A 25,047-nucleotide genomic window follows, 5' to 3' on the forward strand; every position below is an offset into this window, starting at 1 on the left:
ACCCTGCAGAGTACTTTAAGTGGTACAGCACTAATATGCTTAATAAAATCAAGTGGTGTGTGTGCCTAAAATATTGAACCAAATTTTAATTGTAATGTAACACCCCGGGGTCGAGGGGTTTTCACCCGACTCTTCCCCTGGTCGGGGGTGCAGATCCTCTGCGTCATCATGGGCTGGCCTGGCCCGGTTTCATGACCCCGAGAAGTACAGGAGGGATGGAAGCCGGTGGACGGGAGGAAGGATGGAGCATGGAGGTGGTAGTGACAGTTTAGGAAAGTCTTTTATGATCGTGATGCCACCTGTGGTACACGGCGAGGGATGGGCCGCTGCTGCGGGTGCTGCTCTCTGGGGCTGGTGGTGAAGGTCACAGCCGGGATGGTGTAACTCCCCACAGGCAAAGCCGGGTTACCCCAAGGAGGTTGATGGAGGACAGATGGGGTGGTGGTAATCCCCGATGGCGCCGTAGCGCTGTGCGACGGCACTGGCAAATCAGAAGCAGGGGCTGCAGTTCCAGGTCTTTTACCCACTGATGGTTCAGGCGCTGCCCCAGAGTTCCGATCTCTGCCACGATGGGCTCCAGCTGATCCCAGATAGTCGGCGGTCACCGCCGGTGCCCGTGAAAGTCTTTCTAGTGAAGTGTCCCTTGGTTGCTATCTACCTTCTTCTCCAAGCCACGGGCCCACAGAGAGAGAGAGAAACACTAAACTCCTGCTGTCTATGCTTGATGTTATCCCAAGCTGTGCCCGGGAAGGTATGCTCTAGTGAGATATTTGCTCCTACTTCTACCCCATGTGGTGTCCGGTGCCCGGCCCCTGTGGTTATCCTAGCGACTTGGGAAGTCCCATGCTTCGTGATGGCTAACTATCCTGGCTGCCCTAGTCCATCCCCCTGTGCGACAGCACTTTGCTTTTGTATGTGTGTGTTTTTGTGAAGGCACCAGCAGTTAACCCCCTCCTAACCCGGGATGGATATTACCCCTGAAATGAGGTATAATACCCTGTGGCACCTGAAGCCCAGGGGCGCAACAGTAAATTTACTGATACTTGGTCAGATGGAGAGTAAAACAATCATGTGTAACTGGAAATCGTGGAAATGATTCGTCAGATTCAAAATTTCGGGAGAATCAATAGAGAAGAGATGTTTAAAGAATCAATTGGCTCAATTTGTGATTCTTGCTTTAACACTAGAGTTGTTCTTAGACTTGTAGTTCCACAGAAGCTGGTGAATATCATGTTTTAGGACTCGGTTCAAAAAGCATCAGAAGCGATATGCTAATGACCCTCTGCTGCGAGCGCCAGCCAAGGGACATGCGACTGTAAGGCGAGGATGACACTTTCTCCCCATATCCTCCGCTGCCTGTCTCTGAGCATATCGCACTGCAGTTGGATGACATGCGAGTGCAGTATGATATTTCACACGCTCCCATAGACTTGTATGAGGGTGAGCCGAGACTCGCTGCAAAACGCAGCATGCTGCGATTCATTTCTCAGGCCAATATGGCATGAGAACTCAATTGCAGATGGACACTGCCCCATAGTTTTGCACTGAAGTGAGAGTAATCCGATGTTTTATCAGATTGCACTCGTCCATGCAAAACGCAAGTGAAACCGTACCCCTAGTCTGAGTGCACAGGTTGATCCTAAAGTCTAATGCAAATGCTGTGTATTTTCTCCTTGAAGATGTGGAGCAGATTTAAAGGGAACCTGTTTTGTGGAAAAATACTATTAACCTCCAGATATAGGGCTAATCTGCAGGTTAATAGCATTCTGAACCTGCCCGGCACCACCCGCACATAAAACTCCGCTGAAGAAGGAAATTAACTTTAATCCTCAAGGCAGCATTTTGGTTTCAGTCACAGGGGTGGCGCTGGTTCAGGTTCACCCACCACTCTGTGTACCAAGAGTGATGGCTGTAACCACTCCCCACATTGACTGACAGCTTCTTCTAATGCACAGCAGCTGTCAGTCAGTGTGAGGGGTATGGTTACAGCCGCCGCTCTCCATACACAGAGCGGTGACTGAATTTGCGCCGCCACCGCCTCCACGACTGAGACCGGAATGCTGCCGGGAGATTTAAAGTTCACTTCCTCCCGGTAGTGAGGTTTAACATGCAGGCACCTGTAGTGCCCCTGAAGCCTTCAGGGAGCTACAAGGTTCTGCATCTCCACCAGGATGCAAGGCCTACCCCCTAGCTCCCCGGAAGACCAGTGCTGGTAACACACAAAAAACTCCAGGTAATCCCAGTTTTCCCCAACAATCCCCCATACAATGGTACAGGGCTAGGGTCGGACCAATGGATGGCCGCCTAGAGATGCAGCCAGTCCAGTCCACTAGTTGACCAGGTGGGAGGGGCGGACTGAGGACAAACAGTGAGATAGTTTGAGAGTGTCGAGGAGTTAAGGTGGACAGGAGGAGATGCAGTGACTCAGGGCTGACAGTAACTTGGTACCCAGGAGGGTAGTTGCAGGTGGAGTACTCCCGGAACTATGCACCGACGGGGTACAGGACCCTAGGACAGGTAGAAGCTCCAAGCCGGCCTGTTAACACCTGCACAGCGAGGGGACCATCAAGGACCTCGCTGACCCTAAGAATCCGAAGACTCAGTAGCAAAGGGAGAACTGGGGAAAGGACCAGAGACTCCAACCCCACAGGGTTCACACTACCGTCAGGCGGACAGAAGTGGACAAACCATTGGACGGGGACCCCCAGTTGCTCTACACCACGGGGACCCATTAACCAGAGACGGGTGCAGGGGAAGAAGGTACCAGATTATTACACTGGCACTGGAACGAAGGGGACCTGGAGGTGAAACCAGCCAGCCTCAGGTAACCAGTTACCACCAACCAGCAGTGAGTAAAGACCAGTTGCACTAAACTACCGTGTGGACTACCTTCTTCTGACGCCAGTCACATCACCCATCCTCTGGGGCCCGACCCTGCTTGTGGAGGGCCTACCATCCAGGCTGCTATTAACACCAGCCCCAGTAGTGACATTTTGCAGCGGTGGCTCCATCCATATAGCCGCAACACCGCAAATGGCGTCACATATCTCTGGGAGCAACACACCGGGCAGGTTCAGAATGCTCATATCTGCAGGTTAAAGGGAACCTGTCAGCAGAAATTTCCCCTAAAACCTCACAGATTCCCCCTCTGCAGCTCCTGGGCTGCATTCTAGAAAGGTCCCTGTTATTATTGGGCCCCCTTTCTGACCAAAAAAAAGAGTTTATAAAGAGGTACCTTTTTGGCTTCGGATTCTATAAATCAGACACGGGGGCGGGCTGCCTGATGGCCGTTATTCTGCCCCCTGGTCCTGTATGCCGCCCCCATCGCTGATTTCCATACTTTTGGACGCCGCCCACTGCTCCAGCCATCCCCGCGCATGCCCAGTGCCAGTCTCCCGGGACTGAGCACTGTGACTGCTGGTGACGTGTGCGCAGGCAAGTGATTATGGGCGGGACTGTGACTGTTATCAGCAAGTACTCGCCCATAATCTCATGAGCGCGCAAACCTCTCCAGTGGTCACACTGTGCTCAGTGTAGATGCTAGACTGTATGGGCTGCTTCCAGGGATGACGTCCCTTTGTCACGTGATAGGGGCGTGTTCAAAATACTATCACGTGACAAAGGGATGTCATCCCTGGAAGCAGCCCATACAGTCTAGCATCTACACTGAGCACAGTGTGACGCTGGAGAGGTTTGCGCGCTCACGAGATTATGGGCGGGTACTTGCTGATAACAGTCACAGTCCCGCCCATAATCACTTGCCTGCGCACACGTCACCAGCAGTCACAGTGCTCAGTCCCGGGAGACTGGCACTGGGCATGCGCGGGGATGGCTGGAGCAGTGGGCGGCGTCCAAAAGTATGGAAATCAGCGATGGGGGCGGCATACAGGACCAGGGGGCAGAATAACGGCCATCAGGCAGCCCGCCCCCGTGTCTGATTTATAGAATCCGAAGCCAAAAAGGTACCTCTTTATAAACTCTTTTTTTTGGTCAGAAAGGGGGCCCAATAATAACAGGGACCTTTCTAGAATGCAGCCCAGGAGCTGCAGAGGGGGAATCTGTGAGGTTTTAGGGGAAATTTCTGCTGACAGATTCCCTTTAACAGCGTTTTTCAAGGTGACCGGTTCCCTTTAAAATTTGCAGCATATCAATTCTTCCAGCATTTTTGCTGCAAATTTCAATCATTTCAAAGAATTGGGAAAATCCGCACCAAAAACAAGCATTCAAAGCACACTGAAAACCAGACTTTTTGCTGCTGCGTTTTTCCTGCCAAGAGACGGTGCAGAGATTTCTGCACTAAAGGCCACTTTACACGCTGCGATATCGGTACCGATATCGCTAGCGTGGGTACCCGCCCCCATCTGTTGTGCGACACGGGCAAATCGCTGCCCGTGCCGCACAACATCGCCCAGACCTGTCACATTACTTACCTGTCCGGCGACGTCGCTGTGACCGGCGAACCGCCTCCTTTCTAAGGGGGCGGTTCATTCAGTGTCACAGCGACGTCACAGCTGCGTCACTGAACCGCCTCCCAATAGAAGCGGAGGGGCGGAGATGAGCGGGACGTAACATCCCGCCCACCTCCTTCCTTCCGCATTGCGGGCGGGAGGCAGGTAAGGAGATGTTCCTCGTTCCTGCGGTGTCGCACGGAGCGATGTGTGCTGCCGCAGGAACGAGGAACAACTTTGTTACTGCTGCAGTAAAGATATTTGAGAATGGACTCCCATGTCACCGATGAGCGATTTTGCACATTTTTGCGACGATGAAAAATCGCTCATAGGTGTCACACGCAACGGCCGGATGTGCGTCACCAATTCCGTGACCCCAACGAGTTCGCATTAGCGATGTTGTAGCGTGTAAAGCCCCCTTTAATCCTAAACGTCTTCACATACCCTTAAGGGGGCTTTACAAGCTGCTATATTGGTAACGATATATCGTCGGGGTCACGTCATTAGCCGTTAGGATGTCGTAGCATGTAAAGCACCCTTTAGACTTCTGCCATGCATGATCTTTTCCCCTTCCATTTTTTTATATAACACATAAAAAAGACAATGTCAAATCCCAGACTATTTGCCGTTTACCCACAGTGATAAATTGGCAGCTTAAAAACTGACAGAAAAGCATAAAGTTGTTCTGAGATTTGTAGTTCCTTAGAAGCTGAAGAATATCACACTCTATTTCAACACATGTCAGGCAAGATCTTTTCCTTGTGCAAACTCCTCATATGATTTTTATATACAACACATCTCAAAAAATAATAAAAAGTAAAATCCCAGAATCTATTAGCAGCTAAGCCACAGTGATAAATTGGCACCTTAAAAACTGAGAGAAAAGCATAATAACCTATTGAACGTGCTCAAAACATCTATCTGCAAGATGTGCCTGGGCATGCAATGGTTACACGCGGTAGCAGTCTTGCCACACAAAGTTACATTTGCTTCCTAAGGGCAAGGAGCAAAGTAGGATGTCACTCTGTCCTTGGCATCTACACATGTTCCTGTATATCTGTGAAGCCCCACAGGTGTAGTGTCGGTGTCGGTGCGTTACCTTCAGGGACTCCACGTTGCTGGATCTCCGTCACTGGTAGGAAATCTTCTGTTTTGATCGTGACGCCACTCTCAGTATTGCGGTCAGTGGGGACCGCCACTGCAGGTTAGGGGACGCCTGGGGCTGATGGTGTGTGCAGTTAGTTGGAATAGCCTCCTGAGAGTGAGGCAAGCCCCAGGGCCCGGTGTAAGTTTGTAGTACCACAAGGCGCAGAATAACTCCACACAGGCAGAATTGTCTTTCAAGGGCTTTACTCACATTTGATGGCAGGGTGAGTAGCCCGGGCGTAGCTGAGATGAACCAGATGGGAACCAGGTATCCTTCAGGCTGACTTTATGAGGGTGACTACTGACTCGCCTTCCTTAGCCCTTGGTGGTTTGGGGTGACCCCGACTTTGAGTCCCTATGGGGGTCACCCAGGGAAGATGCTGCAGCCTCTCTCCCCTTGTTGTTTGCCGTGTGCTTGTTCCCCGGACCAGGCCACTCCAGCTGCTTGCCTCCTGTGACCTATGGGCCCTCACTGCGGTTACGTGGCTGCGGCTTTTGTGGTGTTGTGGTGTGGGCTTTAAGAGCCCCACACTGGCAGGTTTAGCAGGGAAAGGTGAATCTATCCTCGCTTCGGGATCTGCCGCCCGGTTGGGCCTGGTGCTCTCTAGCAGTCTCCTTACTTCCCACTCCGTTGCACTCTCTAGCTGAAGCTGGCTTTCAGGCAGCACTCCTAGTTGACCGTTCTCCCCCGTCTGTAGCCACTGCGCGGACGCTGTCAGATTGCACAGCTCCAGGGATCTGCTCCTCACTTGAGCTCCCTGGACTCTACACTGAACTGGCTCACTGCTCCTCCTCTCCTGTTCTTGCCTACGCCACCTAGCAAACAGACTCTCCACCACACCCCTTGAGAGGAGATGGAGGCTCTACCCCCTCCACTATTCCAGTGAAGGTGAAGGCTTGCCCCCTCCTGGGATCCCCAGGGGTCCTCTCATGGGTACATGTGTGAGACCTGATCACTATGCGCCTGTGTTCCACACCCCAGTCAGCCTTCTGGATTACCTGTATTGTACTGTCCCCAGCATGGGTGCAGTACTCAGTGGTGCCTGACCAGGTCAGGGGCGCCACATTCCCCCTTAGTTATCACCAGCACGTCCTCGGGCTGCAAGACAACATTTTAAAATGCATAAAACATTAAAACATGTAAAACATTTTTAAAACCACCAGGTATCAGACATCACCACCCTCCACCCACAAGTCCATTAACCCACCCAAAACCCTCTCAGGAGGCAGGTCACCGGTCCTGTTGGTGACCAGGTCTGGGCCATCCGTTTCCCCAGACCTTTCCTCCAATCTTCCTCTCCCGTTGGCCGCGACTTCAGCCACTTCTGGCAGGATGTAGAGGCGGCTTTCATGGGCTGGTGGTTTCAGGGTATACCTGGCCTGGTGGATCCGCGCCCTCAGCCTCTTCTGGCAGGATGCAGAGGCGGCCTCCACAGTTGGTGCTGACCAGGTACCCTCTTTGTGGTGGTGAGCCAAGGCCCCATAAACAGGCGTGCTCTCTGGTCGCAGGTGAGCCAAGGCCCTATATACGGACGGGCCCCTCCTGGTTGCAGACGAGCCAAGCCCCTAAACAGGCTGGCCCTGGTGGTGGTGCCACTGGTGTAACTATTTACACTGCGAGAGTTTGTGGCTATAGCAAGTTCATAGCCTTAAAGTTTATTTCTCACAATAGTTTTTGTGGGCACATGCTTAAACAATAACGTTGCAAACTTTTCAACTTGTCAAACTGGTCAAACTTTTGGTACTTCTTTCTTTACTTTACTCCTTGGTACCAGGGCTTTGGCCTATTGGGCTACGGCACCTGCTGCTGTTTTCTTGCTCCTTGTCATCCTCTGAGGTAGTTTCATCTGTAGGCTCTTTGTCTTTCCTTTCTTGATCTTCATCTGTTTCCTTTTCTACATCTGTTTCTGTATCTCTGTCTTTTCTTTCCTCTTTGGGACATGGTGCTACGTCTAAGGCATAGTAGCCCCTTTCTCCTTGATGCAAGGTGAACTGTACTACGTCTCCAATTTTCAAATTTCTGCCTGAATGTCCTCTGGGCAGGTGGGCTTGAACATCTCTCCGATTCACAAATATGCCCTCTTTTATTCCTCTTACTACAATAAAGCCGTATCCGCTTTTCAAATTGAAGTCCTCTACAACTCCTCTGTAAAGGGGTCCTCTGACCTGGGCTCTAGACCTTCTCAGTAATCTTTTCTCCTGCAGGTCTCTGGCTGTGACCTCTCTCTGCTCTGGAGACTGTGGTGTTGGAGGATACTTTGCTCTGCTGCGCCGTGTCTTGCGGGCTGGGTTCATGCCTGCGGGCTCCCAGGTGAGGTCTTTGGGCTGATCTTCGTCTGCAGACGGTGTCAAATCCTCTTCATCCCAGCGGGAATAGGGCAACATCTCCGGTTCTGAGTATAGATCCACTGCTGGTGGCTCCGGAGTCAGCTCCTCAGCTTCCTGGCCTCCTCTCCCCCTTAGTTCTTCGCTGCACTCTGGTTGTGGCAGTGCTGGGGATGGGCTTTCTTCAGCTGGTCTGGGCGGTGGACTCTCTGGCGCGGCTGCAGGGGTTGCCGGAATCTCCTTGGGGGTATGCGGAGGGAGCAGATACCGATCCACCATCTCTTGTGGGAACTGGGCCTCTAGGTCAGCCTTCAGCTTCCAGTATTCAGGGTCCTCTCCTATCAGGGTCTTCCTAGCAGGGACCTCTCTGGACTGGGGAGCGGTGTCTGCTCTGGCCTTACAGGCCGGGGAAAATAGTGATGCAATCTCTTGGCGGGCCGCGCCTGGCATGGCGGCGGCCTGGTCTTGGCGGGCCGCGCCTGGCATGGCGGCGGCCTGGTCTTGGCGGGCCGCGCCTGGCATGGCGGCGGCCTGGATCAGTGTCGCTGTTGCAGGGGGCTCTGTGCAGGCCGGGCTGGACGTCGCTGCAGCGATCGGAGCTTGGCGGGCCGCACCCGGCGGGGCTGCGGCCTGGTTCAGCATCTCACTTGCGGCGCGGACGAGCGTCGCTGCTGCGGTGGGGTCTTGGCGGACTGGGCTCAGCAGGGTGGCAGCCTGGGTCAGTGTCACACCTGCGGCACGGATCAGTATCGCAGTGGTAGTCGGACCTTTGCGGGCCAGGCGGGGCATGGCTGCGGCGGCCTGGATTTGGCGGGCCGCATCTAGCGTGGCTGCGGCCTGGTTCGGTGGCGCCGCGCCGGGCGCCTCTTCCGGGACCGCGGGCGTGGCAGCAGGGGTCGGGGCACTTGTGCTGGCCGGGGCATCACTCGACTCACCCATCTGTGGCAGCATCGGGGTCTGCGTCGTCGCCGCTCGGTCTGACATGCGTCGCGCGGCTCCCTCCTCGTAGGTCCGCACCGCCGCAGCCATCTCCAGGAGCTCCGTGCGTTCTTCCCTAAGCTGTCGCACAATCCCGGCCTCCAGCCGGTCGCAGAAGATGGCAAGCTCCCGGCACCACCAGGCAGCAGTGCCTGGCTCTGGGTATCCGCGTCTGGACTCCATTTTCTCTAACAAGCTGCTGGCTTCTCTTCTGCTCCGCCGTCTCTGGACGCTTCCGCTTTCTTCATCAGCGAGGTCAGGACTCTGCAGGGGATCTCTGGGTAGCCACACCTCTTCGTGGGCGGTAACTTCTTCCAGCGCGGGCTGCTGTTGTTTTTCAGCGCGCTTTTCATGGTGGCAATATGGCGGCGCTTCCAATTTTTCAAGCGGACCGCCCAGGCACATGGTCACCTGTCTGAACAGGTCTAGTCCTTATCCTGTTCGTGACGCCAGATGTGAAGCCCCACAGGTGTAGTGTCGGTGTCGGTGCGTTACCTTCAGGGACTCCACGTTGCTGGATCTCCGTCACTGGTAGGAAATCTTCTGTTTTGATCGTGACGCCACTCTCAGTATTGCGGTCAGTGGGGACCGCCACTGCAGGTTAGGGGACGCCTGGGGCTGATGGTGTGTGCAGTTAGTTGGAATAGCCTCCTGAGAGTGAGGCAAGCCCCAGGGCCCGGTGTAAGTTTGTAGTACCACAAGGCGCAGAATAACTCCACACAGGCAGAATTGTCTTTCAAGGGCTTTACTCACATTTGATGGCAGGGTGAGTAGCCCGGGCGTAGCTGAGATGAACCAGATGGGAACCAGGTATCCTTCAGGCTGACTTTATGAGGGTGACTACTGACTCGCCTTCCTTAGCCCTTGGTGGTTTGGGGTGACCCCGACTTTGAGTCCCTATGGGGGTCACCCAGGGAAGATGCTGCAGCCTCTCTCCCCTTGTTGTTTGCCGTGTGCTTGTTCCCCGGACCAGGCCACTCCAGCTGCTTGCCTCCTGTGACCTATGGGCCCTCACTGCGGTTACGTGGCTGCGGCTTTTGTGGTGTTGTGGTGTGGGCTTTAAGAGCCCCACACTGGCAGGTTTAGCAGGGAAAGGTGAATCTATCCTCGCTTCGGGATCTGCCGCCCGGTTGGGCCTGGTGCTCTCTAGCAGTCTCCTTACTTCCCACTCCGTTGCACTCTCTAGCTGAAGCTGGCTTTCAGGCAGCACTCCTAGTTGACCGTTCTCCCCCGTCTGTAGCCACTGCGCGGACGCTGTCAGATTGCACAGCTCCAGGGATCTGCTCCTCACTTGAGCTCCCTGGACTCTACACTGAACTGGCTCACTGCTCCTCCTCTCCTGTTCTTGCCTACGCCACCTAGCAAACAGACTCTCCACCACACCCCTTGAGAGGAGATGGAGGCTCTACCCCCTCCACTATTCCAGTGAAGGTGAAGGCTTGCCCCCTCCTGGGATCCCCAGGGGTCCTCTCATGGGTACATGTGTGAGACCTGATCACTATGCGCCTGTGTTCCACACCCCAGTCAGCCTTCTGGATTACCTGTATTGTACTGTCCCCAGCATGGGTGCAGTACTCAGTGGTGCCTGACCAGGTCAGGGGCGCCACATATCACTCTGTCCAGCGTCTACATATGTTCCCGGATGTCACTCTGTCCAGCATCTACATATGTTCCCGGATGTCGCTCTGTCCAGCATCTACACATGTTCCTGGATGTCACTCTGTCCAGCAGTTACATATGTTCCTGGATGTCACTCTGTCCAGCATTTACACATGTTCCCGGATGTCACTCTGTCCAGCGTCTACACATGTTCCTGGATGTCACTCTGTCCAGCATCTACACATTTTCCTGGATATCACGCTGTCCAGGATCTACATATGTTCCCAGATGTCACGCTGTCCAGCATCTACACATGTTCCTGGATATCACGCTGTCCAGCATCTACACATGCTCCCAGATGTCATTTTGTCTAAAATCTACACATGTTCCTTGATGTCACTCTACTCAGCATCTACACGTGTTCCTAGATGTCACTCTGTCGAGAATCTACACATGTTCCTGGATATCACGCTGTCCAGCATACATATATGTTCCCTCATGTCATGCTGTCCAGCACATACACATGTTCCTGGATGTCACTCTTTCCTTGGCATCTACACATGTTCCCGGATGCCACTCTGTCCAGCAACTAAACATGTTCCCTATGTCACTCTGTCCAGCATCTACACATGTTCCTGGATATCACTCTGTACAGCAGCTACACATGTTCTCAGATGTCACTCTGTCCAGCATCTACACATGCTCCCAAGTGTCATTTTGTCTAAAATCTACACATGTTCCTGGATTTCACTCTGTCCAGCATCTACACATGTTCGCAGATATCACTCTGTCCAGCATCTACACATGTTCCTGGATGTCACTCTGCTCATGTCGCGGGCGGAGGGGACGCGCTCGCCACGCTCGGGTCCGGGGCTTCTGCTGCTGCTGCTCGGTGGCTCGAGCGGTAGGCCGGACCCGGGGACTCGAGCAGCGCTCCTCTCCCGTGAATGAAAAGGAAGTGGTTTGTTTGGGGATTTAGTCCGTGACGCCACCCACGGGTTGTGGTGAAGATAAGCACCACCACTGCTAGTGACGGGGATCCCGGGAGCGATGGTAGGGAGCAGCTGGGATGTTGTTTTCCCCCTCCGGGGGTAGGGGTTGGTGAACCCGGGGCCCGGTGGTGTGACGGGGAGGCAGGGTTGGTGAGGCGCAGGGTTGCAGGGACAGCGCGGCGCGGTGCCGGATGGCACTGGTGTATTCACTCAGCAACAGATGCACCAAGGCTCTGGTAAACCAAACGGCTGGATGGACGGGTCCCGCAGCCGGCTGCAGTGTCTCTCCCCGGACAGGTGATGGTGGCTGTCTTTCCCTGCACCTGTATGTACTGTGTTGACTCCGCTGGCTTCCCAACGGTAGTCCGCTCCCCGGCGTATAGGTGCCGTAGGAGCCCGTGTTGCCCGCAGGCGCTTGCCCTCAGATCTCTAGCCTCTGGCGGTGGCTGTATATCCTCACGGTGTGGACTGTTGCCTTCTGTCGGGACTTGGTTGTTGGGGAACCCCTGGGGTTCCTGTCACACTCGGATAGGACTATTGACGGCGGCTCCAAGCCTGGTCGGGGTCCGATGGCCCTGCCTGTGTGTGCTTAGCTTTACTCCGCTCCCCGGTTCGGTACCGGTGGGCCACCACCCAACCCCGGTCCTTACGACTTTGCAGAGTTTCACCAACTCCTGCAGACGGCCACCACCGTCTGCCAACCTTGCTGTCAGTGCCTAGGCTCCTACCCAGGCACACGCAGACGTTTTACTCCTCTCACTTTCACCTCCTAAACTGATCTGTGTCCTTTTCTCGCCTCCAGGCCTGTGAACTCCTTGGTGGGTGGGGCCAACCGCATGGCTCCGCGCCCACCTGGTGTGGACATCAGGCCCTGGAGGGAGGCATCAAGGGTTTTTGTCTGACTAATGTAACTGTCTGGGGGGTGGGGGGGTGTGTGTTGGTATGTATATGACTACCTGGCTAGTCCAGGGCGTCACATTCCCCCTTGGTAAAATGCAGACCGTCCGCGGGCTGCCCGTCCATCACCAGTTTTATTTTTTTTCAAACTGCAAAAATATAAATAACATGGGAAAAACGGTAAAGCATAAAACATAAGCATACTTTAGGTCCTCTTAAACGTTACAACACACATAAACATTTTTAATAACGGACAGACGGATGTCTTCCGCTCTCCCACCCAAGCAACCTAGCCCTGATGCTGCCCCTAAGAAGTGGGCAGCACCCCTTTACCCCAGTCCAGGTTCAGGCTGCCCGAGCGGGAACGGGTACGGTGTCTCGCACCCGGCTGTCACTTCAGGGGACCCCACGTCCAGGGGGACCCCTGATCCCCAGGATGGCCACCGGTCCTTGTGGTGGCCGGGCCCCAGCCGCCTTCTGCTGCGGGCCCTTCCTCCAATCTGCCTCTCTGGAGGCGGCAACGGTATCCATCCCACAACATTATTTACAAGCCCACAAGTTCGTGGGTGGCCTGCAAGTTCTCGGCCATGTCCATGAGCAGTTTCTCATGTGGGCGGTAAAAACACAGAGAGTCCCTCCGGGGACAACTTGCCGGCAACGGCCGGGATAATCACTGGTTGCTGATTAGGTGAAACTTCGGATTGATTGGTGCTGATTTGACGGTAAACACGGTGCTGAGGGTCCCAACGGGGACAACTTTGGTGCAACGGAGGACCGCTGCCTTTACTTGAGGTCACACTCATCAAGGACCTCTTCCAGCTCGACATGCGGACGGCACGGTGGAGGAGGGGGCTGGGGCCGCATCTGCTCACCGCGGCCTTCCCTCTGTTTGACATCCAGGGCGAACCAGCCCCTTTCTCCGCAATGTCGGGTGTAGGTCACCAGGTCGCCTGGCAACAGATCGCGACCTGGGTGGCCCGTTGGGAGGTGCGAGTTCACGTTGCGGCGAGCCACAAACACTTCGGCCTCCAGGCCCGGCTCGTAGATAAAGCCAAACCCCCTTTGCGGGTCAAACTTCCTGACTTGGCCCTCATACACCGGACCCCGCACCCGAAAGGTGGCATTGTGGAGATTGTCTTTTTCTTTTATGACGCGCGCCAGCACCTCGGCCCTCTGCTGCTCTCTGGCGGCAATTTCACGGCCCAGCTGGCTCGGCTCCCTGTCCCAGTAAGGGGCATTTGCATGTCCCTGCGCGCGGGTCGGGCCGCACTGGACTGCGCCCACACCGGCCACGACCAGTACTCTCTTGTGGGGGTCCTGCGGTGACATGGCCTGGGCTGCTGCTTTGCAGCGATGACCTGTCACGGCCTCAGCCAAGGCAGAGCATTCAGGGACAGGTGGCCTCACCGGTTGGGGATTCGGGCCTGCAGCGGCCGGTTCTTCCACGGCCGGGCGGACTGCCAGGGCCGGGTCATCTATGGGTGCGGCCACTTTCGGGGCCGATTCACGGACGGGCAACTCCGAAGGGACCTTCCATGGCAGTGGAATCGGTGCGGGCCATCTCCGGTTAACGCCCACAGGCCGGTCCTCTAAGGCGGACGGGTTAGATTCCACTACCGATGTTGGGGGTAGCGGACCGAGTGGAAGGGCAACAGCGGCCGGTATGGATGGCGGGGGAGGCAGGAGGGTGAGCGGACGCAGACCGGGCCCCTCAGCCGCAGCGGCCGGTCCTTCTCAGACACAGGGGCGTGGGTCACTCACCCGCTCCTCCAACACTGCCTCCACCTCGCGTCTCCGCACGGCCGCCGCCACTTCCTCCATCTCGGCCACTCAGCGCTCCATCAAGAACCAGACCTGGGTTTGCAGGCGGCAGCACATTTGTGTGGTCCGGGCTTCCACCCACGCTGCCGTTCCTGGCGTGGGCTCGGGAATTTCGGCATCACCGGACGGGACGGACATGCTTGCTGGCAGGCTTCCATATGTTGCAGAGTCCTGGCGTCCCTGCTTTTTATGCCCTCCGCTACATTAGGCAGGCCTTTACCCGCCCCCCTAGGTTCTCCTTAGCACTTCCTCTTTGGGGGCGGGGCTTCGCTTTTCGCGCCTTCCCTGCTCGGGGAAGACGCTCGAGCAGGAAAACTTCGTGCCAAAGATGGCGGCGCTTCAAATTTTTCGGCCGGACGCCGCCGGCGGGGACTGCAAGGCGCACTTCTACCGGTAGGTAGATCGGTTCTATCCTGTTCGTGACACCAAGTTGTCGTGGGCGAAGGGGACGCGCTCGCCACGCTTGGGCTCCTCGCCCGTGAGTGAAAAGGGGGTGGTTTGTTTGGGGATCTAGTCCATGATGCCACCCACGGGTTGTGGTGAAGATAGGCACCACCGCTGCTAGTGACGGGGATCCCGGGAGCGATGGTAGGGAGCAGCTGGGATGTTGTTATCCCCCTCCGTGGGTAGGGGTTGGTGGTCCCGGGGCCCGGTGGTGTGACGGGGAGGCAGATTTGGTGAGGCGCAGGGTTGCAGGGACAGCGCGGCGCGGTGCCGGGTGGCACTAGTGTACTCACTCAGCAACAGATGAACCAAGGCTCCGGTAAACCAAACGGCTGGATGGACAGGTCCCGCAGCCGGCTGCAGTGTCCCTCCCTGGACAGGTGATGGTGTCTGCCTTTCCCTGCACCTGTATGTACTGTGTTGACTCCGATGGCTTCCCAATGGTAGTCCGCTCCCCGGCGTATAGGTGCCGTAGGAGCCCGTGTTGCCCGCAGGCACTGGCCCTCGGATCTCTAGCCTCTGGCGGTGGCTGTATATCCTCACGGTGTGGACTTTTGCCTTCTGTCGGGACTTGGTTGTTGGGGAACCCCTGGGGTTCCTGTCACACTCGGATTTGACTATTGACGGCGGCTCCAAGCCTGGTCGGGGTACGATGGCCCTGCCTGTGTGTGCTTAGCTTCACTCCGCTCCCTGGTTCGGTACCGGTGGGCCACCGCCAAGCCCCGGTCCTTACGGCTTTGCAGAGTTCCACCAACTCCTGCAGACGGCCACCACCGCCTGACAACCTTGCTGTCAGTGCCTGGGCTCCTACGCAGGCACACGCAGACGTTTTACTCCTCTCATTTTCACCTCCTAAACTGATCTGTCTCCTTTTCCCGTCTCCAGTCCTGTGAACTCCTCGATGGGTGGGGCCAACCGCCTGGCTCCTGCTCCACCTGGTGTGGACATCAGGCCCTGGAGGGAGGCAACAAGGGTTTTTGTCTAACTAATGTAACTGTCTGGGGGGTGGGGGGGGTGTGTGTTGGTATGTATGTGACTACCTCGCTAGTCCAGGGCGTCACACTCAGCATCTACACGTGTTCCTGGATGTCACGAATCTACAAATGTTCTTGGATGTCACTCTGTACAGCATCTACACATGTTCCTGGATGTCACGCTGTCCAGCATATACATATGTTCCCAGATGTCACTCCAGCATCTAGAAGATAAAATAAACTGTGGGAAAAAGGCGCAAAATAGGGTCTTATCCGGTATAACAGATGAAAAAGTGAATGTGCAATAGAAGCACTCACCTGATGGGGTTGTGTCAGTCACAACTCCTTTAGTAGCATGAAACAAACGTGGAAGGCAGCAGTCCCGCAACAGCAGAGTAGTTTCGGATGATGGGAGAAAAGCAGGTTAAATACCGCGCCAAACCACAGGAATCAGGATGAAAAAGTGATTCTCTTTTCTTTATTTACACAGGTCTACGCGTTTCAAGGACATATCCGTCCTCTTCTTCAGGACAAATGCAGAGGACACTGTCCTGGATGTCACTCTGTCCAGAATCTACACCTGTTCTTGGATGTCACTCTGTCCAGCATCTACACATGTTCCTGGATATCACGCTGTCCAGGATCTACATATGTTCCCAGATGTCACGCTGTTGTGGCGCCCCTGAGGCTTCCGTCGCCACAGGTCATTGCACCCCATCTGCGGTGTGATGCCCCATTCTGGGAGAGGAAGAGAGTGAACTCCGGTCCCCTGGTAAATTCACACTACACCCATTGCTAGGGACACACAGGACCAGGGAAAGTGGCAGGCAACCCTCCCATGCTGCATGCTGAGAGGGGCTGTAAGACCCATCCCTGCTCCCATAGGTTACAGCTTAGCAACTAGGGAGGTGGGAGGAGCCACGGACAGCAGACAGAGATAGGGAAGGTCAAGTTTAGTCAGTTCGCTCAGGGAGTGAGAGAGTGAGGAGTGAGCATGTAGTGAGAGGAGGAGAACGAGAGCAAGGAGGGAGGAGGAGGCCTGCTGGAAGCAGGCAAGGAGGAGAAAGAAGAAAAGGAAAGAAGGGGTCGCAGGGCCGCGGGTAGTCCTGTAGGTACCACGTGCAGTCCTTGTTGGGTACCGAAGCTGAGGGCCCAGAGGCGCTACGAGTAGCTGCAGGCTGCGGTGGCCTGGTCCACAGTGACATCGGTGGAGTGATTAGCTGCGACAGGGGACGGTCCCTAGAGACTGAAGGAGTGAAAAGACAATCTCCAAACAGTAAAAACCGAGGCCCAGGGACGTTGTAAGCACCCAGGGCCAGAACCCAGAGCAGACCTTTAGAAAAGGGGTAATCAGCCGACAGGTGACCCCCCAGCCTGGAGGCTGTAATGGAGGCCAAGCCAAGTCCATCTTAACTAAGGCAAGGCTAGTGAAGACAGCAGAGAAAGAGACACTAAGAGGAGGGTACCGGATTTCACACTCTGAATCACCCAGAAGGCGGAGGTCCTTGACAGTGGTCCCAGCAGTCTGAGGGTCCCTACAGCTGTGACAAGAACTGTGAGTAAAGAACTTGAACTGCACCCTTGGAGTTGCCTCTGTCATTTCATCTGCATAGACACTCACAAGCACCAACTGTGCCCCGGGCATTGCTCCACCTGTGGGGAGCAGTACTACCATTGCTGCCATAACATCATCCCGGTGGCCTCACACAGCAGCGGCGGCTTAATAGCCGCATTCCACAGGTGGCGTCACGAATACAAACTTAAAGTCATCAGCCACATATTCTCTGACACCCACCAGGGCCACGGAGCCGGGCCCAGCCACCACTGACTACCACCGGACTAGTCCGGCCCGGCACCGGGTGTCCCATAGCCCTGGGGTGGGCGAGTCAACTTTGGCGTCACGAACAGGATTTCGTGCCCGGTCTAACCGGGTACTGTGCGCCTGAAGAACCGTGTGACAGACAGTGTACTTTGCTGAGAAACCGCCGCCATTAGCACTGCTGAGAGCGGGAAGAAGGGGGGCGTGCAAGAAGAAAGGGCGCGAAGAGAAGCCCCGCCCCCTTGTCCAAGAAAAGCGCGCGAAGCGGTGCCCGCCATAGAAAGCGGAAGAAAAAGAAGTGGTGACCAAATAAGCTGGCCGGCTGGCAGAAAGAGTTTAAAAGCCAGACCAGCAGAAACGAAAATGTACCTTATAGCAAGCGGAGTGGTGCCGGCCATGATGGGCTGGGCGCCAGTCTGGCGCCAGCTGCTCGTACAGCCTCCGGCCCCGCCTCCAAGAAGGGAAAGGGTGCAGCCGAGTGGCGTGGTCGAGCACCCGAGCAGTGTCCCAGGCAGCCTTCTCCAGGACGGTAGCATGGCGGAGGAGCTGCAGCAAGGTGCACCAGGAGCCGGCAGAGAGGATTGCAAGCTGGACCTGCTCCAGGAAGAAGTGAGAGTTCTGGCCCGGAGGCTGAGCAGCATGGAGGTGGACAGGCGGAGAGAGACGCCGAGGGTGCCGGAGGATCTGGAACGGTGGATGGATGCCGCGGAGCAAGTGCAGGGTGAGCAGCCAGAAACCCCGACCAGTCCGGACCCAGGGCCCCGCCATGAACCCCCGCTTAGCCCCTTCACCGACCCCCTGGCCTTCCCGGCCCACCCAGCGGACGCCCGGTGGGGCACCGGAGGCCTGCCTGAGACCCCCGCAGACGGAGCTTGGGGTGGGGAGAACCCAGAGCAACTAGTGGGCCCCCTGCCGAGTACCCCTGCGAAACTCCGGGGAATGGCATCCCCGGGAGTGAATTGGGACGCAGCGCCCATAGAAACCAGGGGACTGCAGCGGCCGCTGCTCCCCAAGGAGACCCCCCTGGCCAACGAGCTGACGTGCCGGAGGCTGGTGGCCGAGTACCAGCAGGAGCGGGAACTCCGGGAAGAGAAAAGAAGGGCCTGAGAAGTCGCCAATCTGGCCTCTAAGGAGGAAGTCAGGAGGGCCCTGAAGGGGACCGAGTGCCCAGTAAGACGGGGCACCGTAGTTGATTTCCGGCAGAAAGATGGCTGGGGCTTCATCCGGGAGCCCGGTCTGGGCAAGGATGTGTTTGTGGCCTGGAGAGACATTGAGGAGCACCTGCCCAGAGGCCACCCAGGGCGCGATGCCAAGCTGGGTGACGTGGTGGAGTATGCCCGGTTGATGGGTTACCGTGGGTGGTATGCGCTGCATGTGCGTATTGTGCAGGAAGAAGCGGCCCCGGAGGAACCGGAGTGGCGCCGCGCCATGCCATCTCGCAGCGATTCCCCTGTCAGCAGCAGCCGCAGCCCTCCTACCAGACAGACCCAGGCCGCAGGACATTACAGCGGGCCTACAACAGTTACCCAGGAGACGCAGACCAGGATCTCCATGGCGTGTATGATGCAGGGTGCCCGGCCGAAGTGGGGCCCTAGAGACCACAGCAACAGCCCCCTGCAGACAAGCCTCCCTCTGCAGCAGCGCCGTGCAACGCCTACAGGCAGCCCCACTCCAAACCAGGCTGCGGGACAGCGCAGAAGGTCAGGGACCAGTGCTCAAGGGACCCAGACGATGATCTCGTCAGCGTACCTGCTGCCAGGAGCCATGCCGGAGTGGGACCCTGACATCTATCCTCGAGAGTAAGGAAGATGAAGAGCTGCCAAACTGTACATAGCCCCTCATTCTTTTTGAAGAAGTCCCTCGTGTTTTGCCCCTGATTCTTTTCGAAGATGACACCCTTTCCTACTGTACTGCCCCTGATTCTTTTTGAAGACATCACCCCCCATGTTATGTGCTACCGGGCCACTGAACTGGAATGTGGGCCCCGGTGGAAGTGTATGTGTTATGTCCTACCAGGCCATTGGACTTAATGGCTGGTATGTTGTTTATGTGTCTTATGTAACCAGGCCATTGGACTTAATGGCTGGTCGAAGATGTCACTTTGTTTGATTGAAACGAACTGCCGGGCTACTGGACTTGTAGTAGCCAAAAATGTAATTAGTTGCACCCGTTGTGCCCCCTACCAGAATTATGGGGGATTTGCCTAAACCGTGCAATGGACTGGAAGTGCACACTTAGAGTTTTCTATATAAGAAGTTCGCAACGTTCATGATATGTGCCTCCCATAAAGGGAAGAAATGTTTTACAGTTTATGTTATTGCATACAAAAAATGTTTTGCAGTTCTCCCTATGTTTTTGTTGTTTTTCAGCCCGAGGACGTGCTGGGATTTGCTGTGGGGGAGTGTGGCGCCCCTGAGGCTTCCGTCGCCACAGGTCATTGCACCCCATCTGCGGTGTGATGCCCCATTCTCGGAGAGGAAGAGAGTGAACTCCGGTCCCCTGGTAAATTCACACTACACCCATTGCTAGGGACACACAGGACCAGGGAAAGTGGCAGGCAACCCTCCCATGCTGCATGCTGAGAGGGGCTGTAAGACCCATCCCTGCTCCCATAGCTTACAGCTTAGCAACTGGGGAGGTGGGAGGAGCCACGGACAGCAGACAGAGATAGGGAAGGTCAAGTTTAGTCAGTTCGCTCAGGGAGTGAGAGAGTGAGGAGTGAGCATGTAGTGAGAGGAGGAGAACGAGAGCAAGGAGGGAGGAGGAGGCCTGCTGGAAGCAGGCAAGGAGGAGAAAGAAGAAAAGGAAAGAAGGGGTCGCAGGGCCGCGGGTAGTCCTGTAGGTACCACGTGCAGTCCTTGTTGGGTACCGAAGCCGAGGGCCCAGAGGCGCTACGAGTAGCTGCAGGCTGCGGTGGCCTGGTCCACAGTGACATCGGTGGAGTGATTAGCTGCGACAGGGGACGGTCCCTAGAGACTGGAGGAGTGAAAAGACAATCTCCAAACAGTAAAAACCGAGGCCCAGGGACGTTGTAAGCACCCAGGGCCAGAACCCAGAGCAGACCTTCAGAAAAGGGGTAATCAGCCGACAGGTGACCCCCCAGCCTGGAGGCTGTAATGGAGGCCAAGCCAAGTCCATCTTAACTAAGGCAAGGCTAGTGAAGACAGCAGAGAAAGAGACACTAAGAGGAGGGTACCGGATTTCACACTCTGAATCACCCAGAAGGCGGAGGTCCTTGACAGTGGTCCCAGCAGTCTGAGGGTCCCTACAGCTGTGACAAGAACTGTGAGTAAAGAACTTGAACTGCACCCTTGGAGTTGCCTCTGTCATTTCATCTGCATAGACACTCACAAGCACCAACTGTGCCCCGGGCATTGCTCCACCTGTGGGGAGCAGTACTACCATTGCTGCCATAACATCATCCCGGTGGCCTCACACAGCAGCGGCGGCTTAATAGCCGCATTCCACAGGTGGCGTCACGAATACAAACTTAAAGTCATCAGCCACATATTCTCTGACACCCACCAGGGCCACGGAGCCGGGCCCAGCCACCACTGACTACCACCGGACTAGTCCGGCCCGGCACCGGGTGTCCCATAGCCCTGGGGTGGGCGAGTCACTGTTCCTGGATGTCACTCTGTCCAGCATCTACACATGTTCCTTGATGTCACTCTACTCAGCATCTACACGTGTTCCTAGATGTCACTCTGTCCAGAATCTACACATGTTCCTGGATATCACGCTGTCCAGCATATACATATGTTCCCACATGTCACGCTGTCCAGCACATACACTTGTTCCTGGATGTCACTTTTTTTCCTTGGCATCTACACATGTTCCTGGATGCCACTCTGTCTAGCATCTATACATGTTCCTGGATGTCACTATGTCCTTGACATCCACACATGGTCTTGGATGTCACTCTGTCCTTGGCATGTACACATGTTCCTGGTTGTCACTATCCAGCGTCTATACATGTTCCTGAATATCATTCTGATCAGGATCTACACATGTTCCCGTTCCTGGATGTGACTCTGTCCAGCATCTACACATTCTTCTGGATGTCACTCTGGCCAGCATCTACACATGTTCCTGGATGTCACTCTGTCCAGCATCTACACATGTTCCTGGATGTCACTCTGTCCAGCATCTACACATGTTCCTGGATATCACGCTGTCCAGGATCTACACATGTTCCTGGATGTCACTCTGTCCAGCATCTACACATGTTCCTGGATGTCACTCTGTTCTTGACATCCACACATGTTCTCGGGTGTTACTCTGTCCTTGGCATCTACACATGTTCCTGGATGTCACTGTCCAGCATCTACAAATGTTTCTGAATATCATTCTGTTCAGCATCTACACATGTTCCCGGATGTGAATCTGTCCAGCATCTACACATGCTTCTGGATGTGACTCTGTCCAGCATCTACACATGTTCTCAGATGTCACTCTGTCCAGCATCTACACATGTTCTCAGATGTCACTCTGTCCAGCATCTACACATGTTCTCAGATGTCACTCTGTCCAGCATTTACACATACATGTTCCTGGATGTCACTCTGTCCTTGACATCCACACATGTTCTCGGATGTTACTCTGTCCTTGGCATCTACACGTTCCTGGATGTCACTGTCCAGCATCTACAAATGTTTCTGAATATCATTCTGTTCATCATCTACACATGTTCCCGGATGTGACTCTGTCCAGCATCTACACATGCTTCTGAATTTCTCTCTGTCCAGCAGCTACACATGTTCTCAGATATCACTCTATCCAGCATCTACATATGTTCCTGGATGTCACTCTGTCCAGCATCTACACATGTTCCCGGATGTCACTCTGCCCAGCATCTACACATGTTCCCGGATGTCACTCTGGCCAGCATCTACACATGTTCCCCCATCACCCCTCCCCCCCCCCTTTATGACACAAGGTTTCATGTGTTTCTTCTTTCAATGTGTTTTGTCTTTCTACCACACTGATATAAATAAATAAATTTAGATTAAGGAGGTCACATCCCCGGTGAGGAGAAGCACTTGAAAATGGCCAGCAGTCCTATATCTGAGCACCGATATCCCTATGTGACCTGTCAGATGAAGTCATGTTTCTTCTATCATGTCTTGAAGTGCCACAGACATAAAAAAGAATTGATGGCCACAGAATTTTGCATGAAAATAAGTGCAGTTGGGTGGGGAATAACCAAGAGGAAAAGGCAATCGCCCCCACCAAATGTGATCAAAAAGCAATACTTAACCAAGCCACTCCATAGGGGCCAGCCTCTCACTGCTGCGAAATGTCTTGCTGTGCTCCTTATTCACTAAGTAGTTAATGTATTCGAGACAGCACGGTGACTAATCAAAGAGTTAATGGATAAGGGGGGCTTCACAGCTGATCCCCCTGAGTTTGTGCCAGTTAAGGGATTTCCTAAGAATCAGATCCCCCCTACAGGATTCAGTGGCCTCCTCCAGCCCAGCTCAGTGAGCAGTAAGCAAGTCTCACATCTTGCTCCTTTCCTTGTGCATTCCCAGAATCTCCAGCAGGGGAGAGCAGGAGAGGGGATTCAAGCCCTGGCTTCTTCGGTCTCATATCCATTCCCAGTCCCCCTTCCCAGACAGCGCTGGATGCTCATTGTGGATCACAGTATGGAATGGGGATTGGAGGATGCTAGCTGGGTGGGAAAGAGGCAACCTGTCTGCTAGTCCTCAACTGTAGGACCCCAAGGCAGAAGAGAAGAGGCTGAGAAGGTAGGACTGTGTGTGCGAGCTGGCACAGGGAGGGATGTGTCTGTGAATGGGTCTGTGTCTGTGTACAGAATAGGTGTCTGTGTATAAGGAGCACATGTGTACGGATGGCTCCGTCTACCGCTCCTTCATGCATTTTTACAGTGTATGTCTTTTTTGATGTTTATATGTATATGCTTTTTTAGCTTCACATGTACATAGGTAGGTGAGTATGTTTCATCCTTAAAAAGTGCATAAACCAGGGGGAGGTTGAGTCGTAAATTTTGCTGTCACAATTTCTTGTTAACATTTTAAGACACAATAAGTTCGTGTAAAGCCATACAGGGCATCGTGCCACACAACCATGTCTGTCCGCCTCAGCAACAGAACACACATTGTGCATGATACCATCAGCATGTACCCAACACAGCTCGTATGCCAGAGTCATAAATCCACTAAGCATGTCCAGCCACATAATACGGTACTTATGACAGGGCTCATGGAACACATGCAAGCCGACGGGCACATGTGCCCCCTAATAAAACGCCAGAATTGCAGCATTTACTGCATTGCTATAGTCAGTCCTATATATAGTAGCATTTTACGAACCATGTAAGTTAGTCACACCGTACAATGAGTCACAGGTACACAACCGATATTCCTACAAGATATCGCCATATCAGATGTCTTAATATGTGTCAGGCACAACACACTAATGAAAAGTTAGCTAGTATAATCGCCTATTATATACTCTGCATGTCATCGGCATGTGTCACTAGTATGAAACACCAAAGAGAATAATGCAACACAGAGATAATACGCTAAAACATTGTATTTAATACAAAAAAATGCCGCCATGTGGATCATAGTTACCATATAGTACAACACCATCTGTCAACGAAATACAACAACCAGATTATGTGTATAAATAACACAATCTGCCATGTGTTCCCGCAATACAGCCCAAACTTTACATTATTACAACCCTGTGTGGTAGAACATATAGCATCTGTCATACAGCACACAAATAAAGGACAACACAATAAGAGCAACCATCACACAAAAGTAATATTGCTTGGAAATGTAATACCTGGCTTGCTGATTATTGCTATAAAGGTGTCATCTGGTAACATATTAATACTATATATTGTAATAAAACTATAATATATCTAGTAAAGAATATATCTGCATGGCTGATAAAGCCACTACCCATTATATACCCAGGATTAGCTCACCTCTACGATTTGAAAGGAGGTACCAGAATGGGGTACTGTTTTTCATATCCCCCAAAAAAGTGCAATTTTTTGTTTATAAATGATGATATGTAGACAAAGAATGAGTATATACACTGCTATAGGTAGGTGTTAGTCCCACTAATAAAAAAGAATCCTACTGGTGTAGTGCCATTGATTAGTACAATAGGTTACTAAGGGAGCCTTGGGCAATCGGGGCTGTAACCCGGTTTGGTACCACTTGTTTGCCAATAGGGTCCACAAGCTTTCTCCACGCCACAGGTGTCACATCAAACAAGGTCACAAATAAACCAATGAGCCATGATGGCCTACTCTCCGACAAGAGATTAGGGGTAAGTAGGTTAGTACTAGGCCCTACTGCCCTGAGGTGGAAAGGGTAGTTTATGACCCCACACGTATCCCCATATTCTTTTTTGCACCCCTGATCTAAGTAATTTATTGAAAACATGGACTTGGCTTACAACCAAGAATTCAAAGCCCGTCATTTTCACGTAAATACATCATTGATGTTCATGCACCCGAAGCAAAACACATCACTACACTCTATAATACAGCAAACCAAATATGTTAAGGCTTAGATTTGCTTCAAAAGCAAGTGTTGTAGAGAGGCAGATTACAGATTTGG

At 53.9% G+C, this 25,047-nt stretch overlaps 1 protein-coding gene across 2 annotated transcripts in view; it reads left to right on the forward strand.

Moving 5' to 3' along the window:
* The first annotated feature begins 22,970 nt into the window (after nucleotides 1-22,970).
* The window catches only part of CDH22 (cadherin 22), a 554,465-nt gene continuing 552,388 nt past the window's right edge, over nucleotides 22,971-25,047 (forward strand). For both annotated transcript variants that reach the window (XM_075349744.1, XM_075349745.1), the window contains exon 1: nucleotides 22,971-23,193. The gene's annotated coding sequence lies outside the window, so the exon portion shown is untranslated. The remainder of the gene's footprint in view (nucleotides 23,194-25,047) is intronic.

Source organism: Anomaloglossus baeobatrachus, chromosome 5 (assembly GCF_048569485.1).
Source record: "Anomaloglossus baeobatrachus isolate aAnoBae1 chromosome 5, aAnoBae1.hap1, whole genome shotgun sequence".
Lineage (NCBI taxonomy): Eukaryota > Metazoa > Chordata > Amphibia > Anura > Aromobatidae > Anomaloglossus > Anomaloglossus baeobatrachus.